This window comes from Bos indicus, chromosome 21, assembly GCF_029378745.1.
Source record: "Bos indicus isolate NIAB-ARS_2022 breed Sahiwal x Tharparkar chromosome 21, NIAB-ARS_B.indTharparkar_mat_pri_1.0, whole genome shotgun sequence".
Taxonomy (NCBI): Eukaryota; Metazoa; Chordata; class Mammalia; order Artiodactyla; family Bovidae; genus Bos; species Bos indicus.
This window is the reverse complement of record NC_091780.1, coordinates 472,833-492,597: the sequence shown is the minus strand read 5'-3', so window position 1 is coordinate 492,597 and position 19,765 is coordinate 472,833. Positions and strand designations below refer to the sequence as shown.

General features: G+C 48.5%; 2 pseudogenes; one reads left to right on the top strand and one right to left on the bottom strand.

Moving 5' to 3' along the window:
• LOC109575113 (ankyrin repeat domain-containing protein 26-like) overlaps positions 1-19,765 on the top strand; it is a 502,197-nt pseudogene that overhangs the window by 457,503 nt on the left and 24,929 nt on the right.
• Positions 18,216-18,334, bottom strand: LOC139178382 (5S ribosomal RNA; annotated as a pseudogene).

The following is a 19,765-nucleotide window of genomic DNA, read 5'->3' as shown; positions in this document are numbered from 1 at the left end:
CTGGTGAAAGCTGGGGTTTTGGGGTTGGCAAATTCCCACTCAGATCTGCATTTTCATTTTTAACTTAATACAATGTTAAGATTGGCTTGTTGTAAGACAGTGGTCCAAGGACATGTGTTTGAGTTTTTCTCATCTCATCAGTATATTTAAGATGTTTTCTTTAGACACCGTCTTGGCAGTTATAACAATTTACAAAATGGGAGAGAATCCAAAGGCCTTCCTCGTGGTGAGCAGGGGGCCTTGGTTCTGGGTGCAGCTAGGTGGCTGGGGGCCCTGAGGCCTGCCTGGTGCCACACCCACACAGCTATGCACATGTCCCAAGTCCACGTTCAGAGTGGCCGCAGGCTGGTGACCCTGCACAGGACCAGGCAGAGCTGCTGCTCAGGCTGTTCTCATCACATCAGCCCAGGCCGAGGTGCCCATTCCTGTCGGCCGAGCATGGGGGCCAGGGGAAAGGCAGGGGATGAACGGGACAACCAGCAAAAGCAGGTGGTGCCACCTGCCCATTTGATGCCAAGACAGACAGCTTTGTGGGCTGTGTACAGATGAGCTCAGAAAGATGGTCTTTCTGCATCCCTGCAGGAAGTATGGAATGGTTATATATTAATATTTTTATTTTTACAGCAAGTTGTCAGGTAAAAGTGATTTTTCCTTATGGGACAAGTTGACTTGATGTAAATGGTAAATTCTGTCCATCAACTTGTTATCAACAGTGGAAAACTTTCAAGATGTGAAAGTAGAAGTGAAGCTGGAGAGTTTACTTCCTGTAAGAATCTTGTATTTTAATTTGAAAATAACTTTATTTGCATAATCGTGTATTTAAACTGCCATATAAAATCATCCACCACACATTAGGGGAGAAGAGCAGAAACTGAATTCTAGGTTAATGCAGCACATTGACATGAATCCAGAAACTCACACAAAGCTGGTGGAGAACTTCATTGAGTGATGCGTTTGTACATATACAACCTTAAAAAAAAAAAAAAAAAGATCAACTCAGCACTTCATCTGGTCTGGAGACTTGTGTTTAGAAACTCCAGCTTGTTCTTGAATCGGTGTTTTGATTGTACAGAGTTCCCGATTCCCAGTAGAAAAGACTTGAGACACTGACGTGCATCTCTGCCCTGAGAGCAGGGGAGGTAAAAGTTGTCAGCTTGAGGTATCTCCTCACAGGGAGAGAGTCGCCACCAGGGCCCCTTCAGAATGTTAGAGTAAATAAGTGAAATCAAGCAGAATGGTCAGGGGCCAGTAACACTCAACGCAGTTATTCTAAGTTTGAGAATATTCAAAAGAGGAAAAGTAGAACCTTTTGGCTGAGATGTTAATTGAGCAACTGTTTCTGGAATTTGCTTATCATGACACAGAATGCTAGCCCAAATTTGTTGTCCAGACACATTCCTCTGCTGACAAAGGCAGGTGACGGGGTTTATTCTATTTTAGGTTGATCGAAGAAGAGAAGGAGAACACGGAGCAGCAGGCCGAGGAGACTGAGAGCAGGGAGGGCAGGGGGAGCTTAGGCAGCCTCCGTCTTTTTAAATCAGTGAGCTGCCTCAACCTGCTTCCCGCCTCCTCGCATGCCGGCTCCTGCCCGCCCCACAGTGGGCACTCCAAGCCCCGAAGGAGGCAGCACAGCCCAGCCCAGGAGGGACACCGGCTGGGCATCATGACTCTGGTATGTGTCTGCCTCCTCCCTGCCGCATCCTTCCCCCAGGACACTGGTTTTTTGTTTTTTTTTTTTTTTCTTTGTTTGTTTTTTGGTTTTTCTCTTTTTACCCAGAAGAAAATCAGGTACATTTGCTACGCTCAGAGGTCTAAAAGTTTTTAAACTGCCTAGTCTGTAATCATTCCACAATGGCACAGTGACAAATTAGTCTGGATATTTGGACCACTACTTAGCACGTCATCATGAACTCAGCCAGAGCTTGCCTCTGTAACATTGGGCCTGGCCTGTACTGGGCACAGCAGCTGCAGGGAAGTTTCTGTTCTCAGAGAGCAGACAGCTTCGTGAAAGTAACCATAGGCAGCTCTCATGGTGTGGGAAAGCCGTGCAGCACATTTTCCATTGGGGATGCCTGGCTTCAGGGTGCATGGCATGTGGTGGGAACAAAACCAAGAATCTACACTGGTCTGCTTGCTGATGGACCTGGCCACGCACTCAGGCCAGCTCTGCATGTGAAACCAGGTTAAAAGCCCAGGGCCCCAGGGCCCCAGGGCCCCAGGGAAGACGTCGGGCTGCCTCACTTTTCCAAGTCTAAAACTGGGATGATGACCTAGGGCTTTTGGTGACACAGTGTGCAGCTCTAAAGCACATGTTCCAGCTTTCTTGCATGTTTAGTTTAGGTGTTGTGAGTGCATTGCTATTTACCCCGTGAAATCATGTATACAACACTCTGCTTTGTAACTGGACTTGTATTATCTCTTTTTTCTGTTACCATCCATTTCATGTTAGCTGCATTGTTAGTCAGCTTATAATTAAATTAACCGTGAATCATTTTAGCAGCCTGTGAAGTGGTAACTAGTCCATTTTGTGGTCTTTTGACACACTGTTTTTATAATTTGCATCATTGGCTAATTAGTTGATATTTAAAATTATTTGATGATTTCTCTGTGGTTTCATGCTTGATTTCTTTCCGAATGTTTGTAAAAGAACAGTTCTGTATGTTTTCCTTGCTGTTGGAGTTATCTGACAGTGTGTCTGCTTTCATCATTGGTTTTGATTTCCTCTCTCATCCTGTTGTCTTCTTAGTCGTTATCAATCCAGACCCCCCTCCCCAGCCCCCGAGGCTGTAGTTTACCCATCCATCTCCCCTCCCCCGTACCCCCACTTGCTCTGGTCATAGCCGTGCTGTGGTCCAGTGTGTGTCCCCTTAGTCGGGTTTGTGCTCATTAAATGGAGTTTTTCCCCCATAGCAGTAATTTTAATTGGTTTATCACTATGCAGTTACAGGAGAAGGCAATGGCAACCCACTCCAGTACTCTTGCCTGGAAAATCCCATGGACGGAGGAACCTGGTAGGCTGCAGTCCATGGGGTCCCACAGAGTCAGACACGACTGAAGCAACTTAGCAGCAGCAGCATGAAGTTATAAACATAATGTAGATGGATCCTAAACTACATATCATGTGTAATTCATAAATAAGATTGTGCTTACATAAAGAAATGATCCTCTTAAGTGTAGAATTAATAGACTTTTAGATATGCAGATGGCATCACCCTTATGGCAGCAAGTGAAGACAAACTAGAAAGCCTCTTGATGAAAGTGAAAGATGAGAGTGAAGAAGTTGGCTTAAAGCTCACCATTCAGAAAACTAAGATCATGGTATCCGGTCCCATCACTTCATGGGAAATAAATGGGGAAACAGTGTCAGACTTTATTTTTTTGGGCTCCAAAATCACTGCAGATGGTGACTGCGGCCATGAAATTAAAAGACGCTTACTCCTTGGAAGGAAAGTTATGACCAACCTAGATAGCGTATTAAAAAGCAGAGATATTACTTTTCCAACAAAGGTCCATCTAGTCAAGGCTATGGTTTTTCCAGTTGTCATGTATGGATATGAAAGTTAGACTGTGAAGAAAGCTGAGCACCAAAGAATTGATGCTTTTGAGCTGTGGTATTGGAGAAGCCTCTTGAGAGTGAGTCCCTAGGACTGCAAGGAGATGCAACTAGTCCATTCTAAAGAAGATCAGTCCTGGGTGTTGATGGAAGGACTGATGCTAAAGCTGAAACTCCAGCACTTTGGCCACCTCAAGTGAAGAGTTGACTCATTGGAAAAGACTCTCAGGCTTGGAGGAATTGGGGGCAGGAGGAGAAGGGGACGACAGAGGATGAGATGGCTGGAGGCATCACTGATTCGATGGACATGAGTTTGGTCGAACTCCAAGAGTTGGTGATGGACAGGGGGGCCTGGTGTGCTGCGATTCATGGGGTCACAAAGAGTCAGATACGACTGAGCGACTGAACTGAACTGAACTGACACAATATCCTTTCTGTGTTGGTGCTTGTATTTAAGACTGTAAATCTCATCAGGTTTTGCACAGTTAATGTCTCTATTAGACTCGTTATAAAAGTATCTTCTATGGTTAATAAAATGTAAAGACTGCACCTGCTATTATGCTAGCTTTCATTCTTACATATTTTCACAGGGAACTTGCTTTAATGAATTTATTTTGAGAAGTTTTAAATCAAATTCTATGTCAGGATTTTACACTAATGTCCAATAGGTGGTTAGATTTGTTCAGTGTTAAACTAGGTATTATGGTAACTTATTCATTAGTTAAATTACTAATTTAAAGTATAACATGTTTTTTATTAAGAGAAACTAACATATAGAGAAATTTGGCTGAGAATAGACAACTGTTAAGGCCCTTTGTTGTACAGAATGCTGTGCTTTAATAAATCATGATGTTGTAATAGAATGGTATCTTTCTGAGTAATAATTTATAGTGTTTCTCTAGTAAATCTTGAATAGCTTATCTAACTTCTGTGGTCAAAAAAATGTTCTGTTTCCAGTCACATGTTCTCTAAATCTTCATGTCACTTACATGTTTGCCATCATTTTTGCTTTACTGTATTTGCCTATACGGATTCTTGAAATTTTAGCTTCAAAGTCGCAATAAATCTGGTTTATTTTCATTTCTCTGCATGCATCTATCAGCCTAGTGATTTAAGGAAGCAGCGTCGAAAGGTAAACTATTTAGTAATTTAGCAGGCCTTTGTTTCTCTGTGAAGTATTGAAGAGTCCTTATCATTTAACATGAATTAACAGTGTGTGGTTATGTCCTGGTGAATAATTGATGTTTTAATGGAAGTAATGAAACTCACCCACCACTTAAAATGTGCTGATGGTTCTGTTGGAAACTGGTCATTCATTGGGACAATTGTAACAGTTTGCCTTTCTCCCACTTGTTTGCCTTCTGATCATCTCATGCTTTTTTATAATAGACATAGTATTATTTATTATTTTTAAAATTTTCTTTACTTATTTTTTTGGCCATGCTGCACAGCTTATGGGATCTTAGTTCCTCAACCAGGGATCAGACCAGTGTCCCGGCAATGAAAGTGCCAAGTCTTAACCTCTGGACCACCATGGAATTTCTGCTTAGTGTTTTCATATAAGAAATGACTGGGAAAAAAAAAACTGAAAAAAAAAAAAAGAAAAGAAAAGAAATGACTGAATCAGTCATAGATGTTAGATTTGAGGGAAGCCAATTTAATGATGGTGGGTAGCAGTGTGCAGAGACTCTATGTGCCGGGCACATGCTTTCCAAGTCTGTCATCTCATCCCCAGGTGAGGTCCAGGCTACTGCTATCCTCATTCAGCAGACATAGACACTGAGGCTTAGCGAGGCCAGGCACCCTGCCCAGGCTCTCACACCCAGCAGTGTGGTGTGGACTGGTCTGATCAGAGCCTGACACTTAACCGTGGTGCTGTCCAGCCCGCTTTCCTCCAGAGGCTCTCGTGTCCATCACGGCATCCCTGATGGAGGGAGCATCAGGAGGGAGCTCTCTGCCTCTCCCCTCGGGTCACTTGGATGAGCCCCTGTTGTTGGAGTCCAGAGCCCCAAGGGCTGGCCTTCCTTGTCCCTCTCCTGCTCCCAGCACACTGACCGAGCACTCCTGGGCCTTCCCGCAGGACTGGGGTGGCTGCGCTCCAGTTCAGGTAGCTCAGTGCCTGGGAGCCCTTCTGCTGAGCACAGCAGAGCAGCGCCGTCCCCCTGGGGTTGGTGACCTGGGTGTGCCGCTCGCCTGCTCTGTGGCCTGCTTTGCCCTTCTGTTCAGTGAGGATACGGCACTGCCCATCCTAGCCACATATGGCACCAGTGGGGCAGCTCCCATCCTGGGGGAGGGCAGCCAGGCTGCGGACACAGAGGCCTTCCTCAGGAGGAGGCCCAAGGGAAGGGGCTGGCCTGAGCCCTGACTCTGAGGCAGGTGTTTGTCTCCACTGAGTCCATATTCAAGCCAGGTGTGTCACTTGCCTGCTCTGTTCGTTGCTGTTTTCTGATTTTTATAAATGCTTATTTTAACTTGAATTTGAGATCGATCCCTGTTCAGTTCCATGTGGATAATTTCTAGCCTTTGTAGCCTTCTGTTGTCTGAGGGTTCTTGTTAGAGCTCAGGGGAGGCTGCCCAGTTTATCCAGCTGCTGTTAAATGAGTTCAGCTGTATTTTACACTAACTCACTTTGTTGTCACTGCACGGGATCAATATTCTTTACAGAATCCCAGTAAAAAGGCACAGGTCAGTTGGTTGAAACAATGCACTCATTGTTTATAAAAATACATACCATGCATGTCTCCTAAAACCTCCCCTGGCTTAACCACACACCCAGATGATCAGTGAGAGCTGTCTGGACCTTGAGGGGTTAATCTGTTCCCACACTGTCTTTCCTTTCCTCACACCCAGGACCAGCGGAAATGCCGGGAGTCCAAGAGAGATCATCTTTTTTTTTTTTTTAATTAGTTTAATTTTTAATTGAAAGATAATTGCTTTACAGAATTTTCTTTTCTGTCAAACCTCAACATGAATCAGCCATAGGTACCCATATATCTCCTCCCTTTTGAACCTCCCACCGCTCTAGGGTGATACAAGATCATCTCTTAGTGAAGACCTGGGGGTGCCTTATGGAAACCACTGTGAGCAAATGACACTCGAACTGTGTGTAAGTACTTCAGTGGGTAGCCCCGAGTCTGTATGTTACCGAGAAATACGATCCAGGCACATGGTGTTCGCATGGAGGGGTTAGGTACCTTTTCTGTGTTTCTCTTGTTGTCATGGGTTCCAGTAACCTGCATCATCACTACAAATGATCTTGGGTGGTGGCACAAGCTGTGTCTTCTTCTCCTTCAAACAGAAAGGTCTGGACGGCTTTGCTGAGAGGTTTTGTACTCCAGCTGTGGTGCTTCTGAGCAGCATCTGGCGATGAGCACAGTCAGGGCAGTTCATGCCATGCAGGGTTCACTGTGCCAGCGTCACTCTGCTGTCCTGCCCAGTGGGGCCATCTGGTCGCTAGATTCCAGGGAGGGCGGAGGCCGGCTGCAGGGATGCTGCCTTCTGGGGTCTCTACACTCAGTCAGATGCTCTCACTGCCCCATAGCCCCGCTTCTTTTGAACAAGACACTCCTTTAAGATGGCATTAAGCTAGAACAAGGGTTTTTTTTGTACTTGGGGGAAAGCATAGCTAATAGATTTTCAAATAAGTTTCTGGTTATAATGTAAAGCCTGTGTGATTACTATTTTCAAAACAGTCTATTGTTAGCCAGTTTGACACTTACTTCACTCCCTCAGCTGCCAGCTTTACGGGAAGAGGTAGGAGATGACAAGACCGCCATCAAATGTGAAACCTGGACCCTCGCCTGGCCGCGGTCCCTTCGGCTGGGCCGCCTGCACACGGGGGCACTCTGCACAGCCACCCATGAGGACCTCAGGGACGCCCACAAGTAAGCGGCCTGTGGGCACGTCATCAGTTTCAGGAGCCCTGTGCCTCTTGTCTTGAAAGAGTTGCAAGGATGATTTTAAAGGAATACAGGGTTCAGTGCCTGTGTTTAGTGGTGAACTTCAGGTGCTGGGGAAACAGAGCTCAGTGACCTCAGTGATTTTAGAAAACGTTCATCTCTACAGATTGACTCCTGTGGGAGCTTTCTTCCTGCTCTTGGTAGAGGTCTGCCCAGCCTGGGGCACGATCCTGATGGTGACGGTCCCGTGCCTCTCAGGTTTGCTCTTGAGGGTCCCTCCCTTTTCCACAGGGGTCTCCTCTCAGGAGACCCTGTCCCCTCCTGTGACTGACACTGTCCTCATTCAGACCACAACCTGCTGAGCTCCCGTCCTGAGTCAGGCAGCACTCAATGGAGGGCACGTGTGGTCACCTGACCAGCAGCGCTGCACGGTGACCATCACTCTCCTGCCACGGCCAGGGATGGTCACCCTGTGGGAGGCGGGGGGGCGGGGGAACTGCCCAGAGCAAGGGAGCTCGCCTTCTCCTGGAGCGTCGTCCTTTCTGAGCAGCGACCCTGAGGGAGGGTCAGAGCGCCCTCTGCACCAGCTGGCATGGAGTCAAGCCCTCCTTGGGGGAGAGCTCAAGGCAGAGAATCTCAGCTTCCTGGCGTGGTTGTCTGAGGCCGGGAGCCTGCATTGCTTGTGTGGAGTGTGGTTGGTGAAGGAGACTCCTTCAGCTGTGAGGTTGAAGTGCGGGGGTTGCTGGGTGCCCGTTTCTATCAGTAGCTCTTGTGGAGGGGTGTGTGTTTGCACGAGGGTGCCAGTTAAAGGTTGTTTTCTCTCCCCAAAGCTCAACAGGCTCTCAGGACAGCCCCAGGAACAACCCCAGCAGCAGCAGCACCAGGCAGGACTCGCTGCACAAAGCCCCAAAGAAGAAGGGCATCAAGTCCTCCATCAGCCGCTTGTTTTGCAAGAAGGAAAAGGGCCGGCCTGAACACCCCGGCAAGGAGGAGTTAGGACGAGGTGGGTGCTTCACCGTTCAGAGAGAGGAAGGCCTGCAGGCATGTCCCTTCTGTGTCTCCCCTGTCGTCCCCATGAGGCTCCTGTCACTCACGCTGGGGGTCCTCCTCGGAGCAGGAGCAGAGGAGGCATCTATCTTCTCAATGGGTCTGAGATGATCGGATGAGTTAATGAGTGGATGGGTGGATGCATGGATGAATTGAGTGGATGGATGGATTGATTAGTGAGTGGTGGTTGGATGAACAGATGGCTGGCTGGATGGGTGGATGAATGGAGCATGGAATGAATAAAGCAGATGATTGTACTCCAATGCTAGAAACATATTCTATGAAATTGAGTAGGAGCTAGAAAGTGATTGTTTCATCCTAACACTGACATGTGTTTGGAAACGGCCTAAGTGCTCATCAGTGATGGGTGAGGTACAATCTGTGGACATCCAAAGAACAGCCCGCCCTCTTTCCTGCCACCTTCCCCATTCCCAGGAGCTCATCCAGGGGTTCTGCCCATCACCCCCACCCCATCCCACAGCCATGCAGGTCCTCCTGGGGTCCCCTCATCACACAGGGTTATCATCAGGCCCCCATCTCACTCAGCTTCCTCTCCTTGAGGACAGCATATGTTCCTGCCTCTTCAGCCACAAATTTGTTGAGTCTTGTTTGTGCTGGGTGTGGGATTTTCAGGGGTAAGTAAAGCAGATGCGGTCTGGAACACAGTTAAATGACAAGAGAGAAAAAAGAGCAGATTATTAAATGCTATCCCTATTATTAATAAATACAGTGCTGAGATGGATGGTGCATTGATTATATACCAGATGCTGTGTGTGCCCCTTACCAAGCAGGTGCTGCCCCCTCCCGATTTACAGAGGAGAACACAATGACAGTCACGTGGTTAGGGAGAGGTGAGGGCAGGTTCACACCCAGTGGGACCAGGCACTTTGCCGAGCCCCAGCCACCTCTCTCTTGGATGAAATAGGAATGAAATGGCTCTATGGCATGATGATTCAATGGACATGAGTTGGAGCAAACTCCAGGAGATAGTGATGGACAGGAAAGCCTGGAGTGCTGTAGTCCACAGAGTGGCAAGAGTCAGACACCACTGAGCGACTGAACTAAAACCTGGGTGTGTGCTAACCTGCTTCAGTCTTGTCTGACTCTGTGACCCCAGGGACTGTAGCCCACTAGCTCCTCTGTCCATGGGATTCTCCAGGCAAGAAGACTGGAGTGGGTTGCTATGCCCTCCTCCAGGGCGTCTTCTCGACCCAGGGATCAAACCCACATCTCTCGTTATCTATTGCATTGGCAGGCAGGATCTTTACCCCTAGCACCACCTGGAAACCCCCAGTGGATGCTGACAACTAGAATTGCAGAAAATAAGGGCTGCTCCTAAGTTAAACTGGAAGAGCAGCAAGCACAGGTTGTAAAGAGGAAAACACATGATGAGCGACAATAGCGCCGAGAGAAACAAGGGATGCGTTCACCCACCTAAAGAAAATATCTGTGCCATTCGGAAGAGGAGCCCATCAGCCCTTGGAGGGACAGTTGGAACCAGAGTGAAAACCGAGGCCATGGTCAGCAGTGCCCACCACATGGCCTGGGTGGCGTGGTGTCCACTCACCAGGCTTCCTGCATCCCCAGAGCTGCTGGCAGTAACATCTCAGTACCAGGCCAGGCAGCATCCCCGTGTGAGCTAAGGCATCACTGCTCTCCTTCCAGTGCTGCTCTGGGGCCCTCTGTGGGCGGCCACCCTCATCCCCTGCCCTGCCACCCGCTAGGGCCCAGCTCTCCCCCTGTGATCTTTTCAGGCCTTGAGCTTGGGTGTTCCCAGCCCTCTGCCATGCCAGACTGGGATGCAACTCAGGACTTGGGCTTGAGATATCAAGGAGGCCATGAATCTGGAAGGACACTGCCCTGGGGCCTGTGAGAGAGCAGGAGAGCAAAGCCCCCACGGGGAGGAAGCAGAGCTGGGGAACGTGCCCACAACTTCCACCGCCTCCTGCACAAGTGCCTCTTCTTTGTCTCTCCTTGACCTGAAACAAACCCCAGCTGCTTCTGCTCCGCAGGTGATTCCTAAAGATGCACCTCCTGCCAGAGCTATTGTCCTGCTGCTCTGGGGCTGCCTGAGTGTGCTCAGGAGCATCAGACAAGTAGGGCTGCCACATCTCATACTGGAGGTGGGGGGCCTGAAACTGGGAAGGGTCAGAAGTGGGGGGAGGGTCTGAGAGTGGGGAGGGCCTGATGCTGGACTAGGGCCATGATAGTGGACTGGGGTCTGATGCTGGACTAGGGTCTGATGCTGGACTAGAGTCTGATGCTGGACCAGGGTCTGATGCTGAGGGAAAGGTCTGATGATGGTGGGCAGCCTGCTCCCAGATGTACATGGAATTGAGGATAAATCTCTATGAGAAATATGTTTTTCATACTTTCCTGACCAGCTTGCTATCTTCTTTTTAATTTAAGGATAATTTTGTGCAATATCGGTTGATTTCTGCCATACATAAACATGAATTACCATAGGTGTACATATGTCCTGTGCCTCTTGAATCTCTCTCCCACCTCCCTTTGCTACATTCTTGTTTCTATGGATATATGAATAATAAAGACTGTTGACTAAAATAACATGAAAAGCTCCCACACACAAGTGTGCACATGCACACTCCCTAGTGCATCATTCAGGTCCACGTCAGGGTTGCCCTCGGCCACCCCGCCCTGGGACCGACAGCAAGCCACGACACCTGAACTTTTTTCCCACTCTCAGCCCACTGCCCGCACCTCAGCAGCAGAGGGGCCCTGTTCCCACAGATGCTGAAGTGATGGAGCCTCTTGTCTCTGGAGCCAAGGGCATGAACACACCGTCGGTCGTCCTCTGGGGACACCTATGCTTCCACCTTCTGGCCCTTCCATTGTATCCATCTGTTTCTCTTAACAGAATGTCCGTGTGATGACCCAGGCTCCCATTACCAGCTCTGGTCTGTTCTCAGTGAGAGTACAGCTTACCCTCAGCACTCTTTATTCGCCCTGGGAAATTTTGCTTCAGTACTTTATTGAAAGAAAGCAATAAATAATACTGTGATAAAAATAGTTCAAAAGTAGACTGTACATACTTTGTCACATATTCGGGAAGTTCACAAAAGATTAATAGGAAAATAGAACGATAACAATGAATTGTACAAGTAAATTAAAGGCGGAACCCACATGTAAAGAGACATGCTGTCTCTGTCTACCAAGATACCAGCTGCATAATATCACACCATGACCTGAACGCATCTCTTGCTGGCTTTTTTAATGTGCTGCTGAAAAAGTAAAAATTACATTTGCTACTTATACAATCCAGAATGGCTATGTCCTCACAATCTAAAAATGTACACCTAGGTCCATTCTTTAAACATGTTTACAAACAGAGGCAAAAAGATGATTTACATAAAAATAAGGCCTTTGTCAGAGCTGCACTACACTGTCTGTCTGGGAAGTGGCACCTTCACTGTCCAGCTCGATGGCTCTGCAGTGGGTGCAGGGCATCACGATTGGTCCCTGAAGAGTCTCACCAGAGAGCAGGGATCCAGGTCCAGAGAGACTAGGTTATGGGAGAGATTTTCATAGTCTTCTAGTCATCCTTTCAGCCCAAATTTCATTAGAAGCTCACATTTAACACCCAGTACTTTTAAATCACTTCACGCTGCAGACAAAAAGCATTTCTTGCTAGAAAAAGTACAGTTTAGGCCAGTTGTTAACATCCAACAACAATTGGTTGAAATTAAGTTTGCTTATTTCAGAGTGATTGTTGGAGAGCTTGGTTACATTCTGGAAGGATAATGCACACCGTGTCATGATGATTTTACAATTGCAGGGAAACCCCTTCTCTCATGGTTTAACATTTAAAAATTAAGCAATAATTACAATAAATGCATCATTTACACAAGCCCTATATTTGTTCCTAGGATTTATACAGACAAGCACTACAGTACATTCATTTGAAAGACTAAAATCAGGTATCAGAACATGAACTGATCTGAAAGGATATTTATAGCCTGAATATATAAGAAAAGTAAGTAATAATATAAATGAAGTCATAACTTTACATAAATATCAGAAACATTAAATTCTAAAATATTTTCTCTATGGTATTCATGAATTTTTAACTAATTAAAAACTCTGTAATATCTTTGGGTCCATGTAACAAGTATTAACAGAGTAAAGATTACATCGAGTTCAAAATGTAGTCTTTGTTGTGTACTGGATGCTGTATAATCATCTGGAGAATTAGTGCAGGTAAACTGGAAACAAACACACAGACAAGTCAGTCCTGGGTGGGCAGCTGGTGCCGGAGTCCCTGCCCCTCCTGATAGCCCCACCCCCCACCCCATTCAGGGCTTCAGCTGCTTTGAGAATTCAGAGAAACATGGAGGACCAAGCAGATCAAGGAGAGAACTCTGTGGTTGACTTTATTCTGACATATAGCTAAAAGCTCCTGGTAAAAAAAAACTCAAAAGCCCAATCCAGCTTTCTAGCTGAGATGTGAACAGGACAGAGCAGACAGCCTCCTGCCCTCAGAGCCACTCAAGCAGGGCTGGACCCCAGGGCCGGACCCACCAGAGGACCACCCAGAGTAGCACCTGCAAAGGAGGGTGGCCACTCAGCAGCAGCCGAGTCCCAGATGCCGGTGCACCTCCATGTGAAACACTGGCCTCTGCACAGAGAGGCCCAGGGCAGGGCAGCCTCGTGAACCCTGATACTCTGGGCCCTGTTCCCTCTGAGAACGTGCACGCAGGGCGTGGCCGGCAGCACTGCCGCTGTGGGAAGGACACCTATGCACCCCTTCGCGAGGGGCGTCGGCCATGCTCTGACCAGTCCGGCGGCAGCAGGGTGCCAAGGTCACGTTGTCTGCTGCTGAGGGCTCTCCCAGGCCAAGCTCCAGAGACCCGCTGACCCTCCACTCCCCAGGGCGTGGGCTCTGTGCCCCTGCGGGACCAGGCCAGCCTGTACTCACCCTGAAGCTCATCAGGAGCAAGTCCTGACTGTAGCAGAATCCAGCCTCTTCGTTCCGGCCAGGCTTCCTGGTCCCATGAGCGCAGGAGGAAGGGTGCAAACACAGAGTGTGGTTAGTCGTGCAACGTCACACAGGGCACGAGGACACACAACGCACACCCGCAGCAGTGCCCACTCCTACTGAAGGTCTGGGGAAACTTCTAGAAGGTGGATGAGCTGGAGAGAGCAAGACTGGGGGCTGCCACGTGGGGGTCCCTGCCACCCGGGATGGGGGGGAGGGTGGTCAATGGCACATTTGATGACATAAACGCTGTCATGGGGACATATACTCCATGTCAGCAGCTGCCAGCCTCTCCTTAGACCTACGGATTCACAGATTCCACACAGTCTATTGTTATTCAATTTTACACTTATCTCATTCCCTTAGCTGCCAGCTTTATGAGAAGAGGTACGAGATGACAAGACCACCATCAAATGTGAAACCTCGAGATCAGATGAGATCAGGCGCGTTCAGGGTGGTATGGCCGTAGAAGGAGGCGGCTACTGCGGGGCACCCTAAGAGCCCTGTGCTGCACCTCCCTTTCGCTCTGACCTGCAGGTCGGGCCAGCCGGCCGCACCTCTCCACGGGGGCGCACGCTGTACTTGAGCCGAACAACCCGTGACCAGACCCTGGCGGCCAATGCCGCCACACCCCCGAACACCGCCACCCTCCCCCCGCCCAACACCGCCACCCCATGGCCAGCAAAGGCCTGGCCAGGTCCAGCGGCCCCGAGGGCTTCCGGGACCCCCAGCGGCAGGCCGGGCGTGCATGCGTGCGGGGCCTGGGCGGGTGGGCTGAGGGGCTTGGAGGTCTTGGCGCCCTCCCACCCTGGGCCTCTCCAGGCCCAGCCGCACTCTGTGAGCCAGGCCTCCCCCCATCCCGATCACTGATCAGGGCCACGCGGCCTGGAGGTGTCTGGCTTCCAGCCCCGCCGCCCACCCCCTGCAGCCCGTGGGCCTCTGAACCTCCTGCAGGCCTAGGCGCAGCACAGCCAGGGCCCTGAGCACCCATCCTGCCCATCATCTGCCCGGTGCCCAAACCCACCTGGAGCCACGGAGGCACAGTCCACCGGTACTCCTCAGCCCTGCCCCTTCGCCCTACCGAGGCCCCCCTTGCCCCCACAAAGCCCGCCAAGCACTCGACCTTCCTGAGAGAGCAGATGAGCGACAGGCAGGCACACGGACAGACACACAGACAGGAGACAGCCGGCCGGCGCAAGCTCATCAGCCAGAGCCATAGCACCTGTGAGAGGCCGGGGCCAGAGGAACGGATGGGCGCCGGGTGTCAGGAGAGTCAGAGGCAGAAAGAGACGAAGGTTCAGAGACAGACTCCAAGACAGCGAGAAGGAGATACAGACAGACAGACATACGCGTGCACGCGCGCGCACACACACACACACACAGGGAGGGAGAGACAGAGAGAGGGAGACACAGAGCGAGTGACAGAGAAACAGCAAACGGAAGACAGACAGGGGAGAGAGGATGGCATCGGATCCGAGACAGACACACTGGCACAGCCCGAGAGGCACCTCAGAGGGAGGCCACACACAAGAAGCAGATTCCCCAAGGGAGGGGGCATCAGCCTTGGGCCAGGCCCCGGCTGGACGCGGTGCCCTGGGGCTGGCAGTCACCCGTGGGGACCCCAAGACTTCCTCGAAGCCGAGGTCTCAAAGGTCCCCTTCAGCCTGGCTACCTAAGGCGAGACCCAGCCCCCATCCCCAGGCCAGAGGGTGAGTGTGTGAGCATGTGTGTGAGTGTGTCAGTGTGTGAGTGTGGGGTTGGGTCGACTTGGGGCCGGGTGGATACCCAGAGTGGAGGGGGGAGGGTGTGGAGGCCAGGGGTTGGGAAGCTTGCGTGTCCTCTTGCTGTCTCTCTCTCCCTCTTTCTCCATCTCCCTTACCTGTGGTTTCCAGCTCTTGACCTGTCTCGGCGGCAGGGCGTGTGTGTGTACTTCCAAACCCAAAGCAACTTTCTGTGGAGACGTAGTGAAGGGTAAATGCACTCTTACTCATCTGATATATCCTAAAACACTGGACATGTCTGGACTCAAACTTTCAGGGCCGCCTTCCTGCCACCTCTGGCAAGCATTGATGGTGCAACAACTGTAATCCTCTAAAGGATCAAAAGTCCTGTACAAGTCCAGACATCTGCTCTGTACAGTCTCTTCCTACAGTACAGAAAAGTACAGAACAGAATGACACATTCTTTTTTTATTGTACAGATGAATCAGCTTCTATCTGCTGCCTAGTCAACATGGTCAACATGAGGGAGTCAAGCAAGAGTTCCAAATCTCTTGAATGTGGTCCTTGGAAATACTTCTGTTCAGTGGCTCAGTTGTGCCCAACTTTTATGTGACCCATGGACTGTGGCCCGTCAGGCTCCTCTGTCTGTGGTATTTCCCAGGAAGATTACTGGAGTGGGTTGCCATTTCCTTCTCCAGGGCATCTTCCCAACCCAGGGATCAAATCCAACTCTCCTGCAGGCAGATGCCTTCCATCTGAGCCATGATACAACTAATTGCCTAGTCAAAATACAAAGAAAAGAGCTAGTGTTCTACTAATTGGAAAGATGATTTAAGAAACAGAAGCTTTCCTTTGTTGGTATATTTGAATCTTTATTTAGTTTTATTTTATTTTTACGATTAAGGCTACTTGAACAAGGCAATGGAGAAACCCCAGAGTTGAAAAGCAATGGAATTTTTAAAAGAAACATGTGGCAGGTGAAACTGTCTTCATTTTTTAGAGTTGGTTCAATGCAAAATCTTTATTCAACAAATATGACTCTTGTGAACTTTATTTCAAATCTCCACGATGAATCACTAAGGCATCAAGAAAGAAAGGAGTAGAGGTGGAGAAAAAATGAGCAACTTTTCCCCTTGGCTCCATCTCAACCAGCTGCTTAGTTCCTTCATCTCGTGGACTACGATCTGGGATAATTTTGTTTGTCTGATTTTTATTTGGGGACAGTTTCTAGTCACAAAGCTAGAAACAGTGGTGGGGAAGCCCTTCTTTCCATTCCACATCAGACCCAGTGGACAGTCCAGGCCCTGCCCACTGCATTGAGTCTGTAGCAACAGAATCACCAGCGTTGCTAGTTAAAAGTGCATATTCCTGGAATCCACTCCATTAGATAGGTGGTAGTCTGGAACCTACAACTGGAAACTTTCTTGATGATTCCAAATCACACAAAAGTCTGAGGACGATGGAAAATCTTCACATTTCTGGAAGAGCCACATACCTACAGAAGGAACCACCAGAGTTGCCTGAAATGGTAAAGGTATAAGTATTGGACTGAAAGTCGAAAGGTCTCCACCTTTGCTATGTAAGTAACATTATCTTTCTTTGAAATGAAAATGGATAATCCTAAAAGTTCACATTGTTCTAGAGCATTAAAAAAAAAAAAAAACCCCTAAATTATAGAAATCTGATGTACGAGTTCCTGGAAAGCAAGAACCTATATTTATTGATATGTCTTCATGCCTTAGATTGTGCCTTGAATATAGTGTGCACATCAACAGAAGAAAGAAAAGACCTGAATCAACAAAGATACAAAAAGATCAAAAGTGCTGAGCCAAGGGAAAAGTTGAGGCTTCAAAGAACTTTTCTGTCTTTCACACACGGAATAAATATTGAGCACCTACTATGAGCTAGTAGGCATGTAATATGTTTCTGGAAATAGAATGCTGAGAGAAGAAGACACACAGTTCCTGCTTTCACTGAGACTAATCTAATGATAAATAACAGGCGGATACTCTGAGAACTTCTATAGGGGCCTCTTCCCTCACCCAAAACTGGGTGTCAGAGAAGGCTTTTCAGAGTCATAATTGAGTTGAGATCCATAGGTTGAACCAACGTAAACCAGGGTTGAGGTGCAGGAAGAATTTCAGGCAGGTAAAATAGCATCTTGGAAGGCTATGTGACAAGGGAACCTTAGTCCATTCAAGAAGTGAAAAATGCCCTATGGGATGTAACCAAAAGAGTGCAGAGGGCATTCCAGTGAAAAGACAGAGAAGAAAGTGGGGACCAAGCAATGAAGGGATTTGGTCATATATTAAATATGATGGGAAAATACAAGAACAGTTTTAGCAGAGAGGTGATAGAATCGGATCTGCATTTTAAAAAGGTCATCTTGCTCAACATCACTAATGACTGGAGAAACTCAACTCCAAACTACAGTGAGGTACCACTTCACATTAGTCAGAGTGGTCCTCATTGCAAAGTCTGTAGATAACAAATGCTGGAGAGGATGTGGAGAAAAGGGAACTCTCCTCCACTGTTAGTTGGAATCTGAGTTGGTACAGCCACTATGGAAGAGTATGGAGGTTCCTCAAGAAACTAAAACTAGAAGTACCATATTATTCAGCAGCCCCACTCCCAGGCATATATCCACCAAAACTATAATTCAACAAGATACATGCACCATCTGTGCACATATATCTGTGTGTGCACAGGCACGCACGAGCACGCACGATCGCCTGTGAGGCTGGGGGTGGGGCTGGGGCTGGAGCTGGTGCGGCCCCCGGGATCGCCTGAGGCATGCCAAGTGAGCCCCAGATGGAGACCTGAGGGACGGTCGTCTGGTTTCTTGGAAGCCGAATGCGGAGGGGCTTGAGGGATTCACGGAGGCAACCCAGGTCTGCAGCGGGAGTTGGTGCCCTGACCACCCACCCTGGGAGGGTTGGGGCTGCGGAGGTTCAAGATCTGGGACGGGGGGCAGGGGCTAAAGGAGAGGGGAGGCAAAAAGGCTACAGCACCTGGTATTCCCAGGCGGTCTCCCATCCAAGTACTAACCAGGCCTGACCCTGCTTAGCTTTTGAGATCATAGGAGATCGGGCACGTTCAGAGTGGTGTGGCCCTAGACGGAGGTGGCTGCTGCTGGGAGCCCTAAGAACCCTGTGCTGCACCTCCCTTCCGCTCTGACCTGCTGGTCGGGCCGGCCGGCTGGCCTGCTGCACCTCTCCACAGGGGCGCACCCTGTACTTGAGCCACAAGACCCGCGACTGGACTCCAGCAGTCTGGAGTCAGTGATGCCATCCAGCCATCTCATCCTCTATCGTCCCCTTCTCTTCCTGCCCCCAATCCCTCCCAGCATCAGCGTCTTTTCCAATGAGTCAACTCTTCGCGTGAGGTGGCCAAAGTACTGGAGTTTCAGCTGTAGTATCAGTCTTTCAATGAAAACCCAGGACTGATCTCCTTTAGAATAGACTGGTTGGATCTCCTTGCAGTCCAAGAGACTCTCAAGAGTCTTCTCCAACACCACAGTTCAAAAGCATCAGTTCTTCAGTGCTCAGCTTTCTTCACAGTTCAACTTTCATATCCATACATGACCACTAGAAAAACCATAGCCTTGACTAGATGGACCTTTGTTGGCAGAGTAATGTCTCTGGTTTTGAATATGCTGTCTATGTTGGTCATAACTTTCCTTCCAAGGAGTAAGCATCTTTTAATTTCATGGCTGCAGTCACCATCTGCAGTGATTTGGGAGCCCCCCAAAATAAAGTCTGACACTGTTTCCCCATCTATTTCCCATGAAGCGATGGAACCAGATGCCATGATCTTAGTTTTCTGAATGGTGAACTTTAAGCCAACTTTTTCGTTCTCCTCTTTCACTTTCATCAAGAGTCTTTCTACTTGGTCTTCACTTTCTGCCATAAGGGTGGTGTCATCTGCATATCTGAGGTTATTGATATTTCTCCCGGCAATCTTGATTCCAGCTTGTGCTTCTTCCACCCCAGCGTTTCTCATGATGTACTCTGCATAGAAGTTAAATAAGCAGGGTAACAATATACAGCCTTGACGTACTCCTTTTCCTATTTGGAACCAGTCTGTTGTTCCATGTCCAGTTCTAACTATTGCTTCCTGACCTGCATATAGCTTCTCAAGAGGCAGGTCAGATGGTCTGGTATTCCCATCTCTTTCAGAATTTTCCACAGTTTATTGTGAGCCACACAGTCAAAGACTTTGGCATAGTCAATAAAGGAGAAATAGATGTTTTTCTGGAACCTTCTTGCTTTTTCGATGATCCAGCAGATGTTGGCAATTTGATCTCTGGTTCCTCTGCCTCTTCTAAATCCATCTTGAACATTTGAAAGTTCACTGTTGACGTATTGCTGAAGCCTGGCTTGGAGAATTTTGAGCATTACTTTACTAGCATGTGAGATGAGTCCAATTGTGCGGCAGTTTGAACATGCTTTGTCATTGCCTTTCTTTAGGACTGGAATGAAACCTGACCTAACAACCTAGATGTTTTCAATTGCATATGCTAAAAGAACTGGCTTTGCAGTTTCCAAGG